Source organism: Trypanosoma theileri (genome assembly GCF_002087225.1).
Source record: "Trypanosoma theileri isolate Edinburgh chromosome Unknown TM35_Tth_14_V1, whole genome shotgun sequence".
NCBI lineage: Eukaryota > Euglenozoa > Kinetoplastea > Trypanosomatida > Trypanosomatidae > Trypanosoma > Trypanosoma theileri.
In genome coordinates, this window is record NW_021639856.1 from 345805 (window position 1) to 346220 (window position 416).

The window sequence follows — 416 nt, forward strand, 5'->3', positions numbered from 1 at the left end:
GATAAATAGATATGGATAATATTCTACTACTCTCTCTCCTTCGAACTGTATCCCCCCTATAGGCGTTATTCCATTCTCTCTCTCTCTCTCTCTCTATTTATTTCTTTATATATATATATATATATAAAGAGAGAGATAAATAGATAGGGAAATATAGAGGGCAAAGAGAAACAAACAATCAATCAAAACAATAGATAAATTAACTCACAAACCAACCAACAAAAAACAAACAAACAAACACACACACAGACAGTCAAACAAACAGAAGAATTGAAAAAAAAAAGACGGATGTTAACAATTACTGTTTGCTGCAGTTTACCTGAAAAACACCACAAGATGTGTATATATGTGTATGTATGGGACTGCAGTCCTCCCCAATCAATTCCCATCCCTCCATCTATATATATATATATATA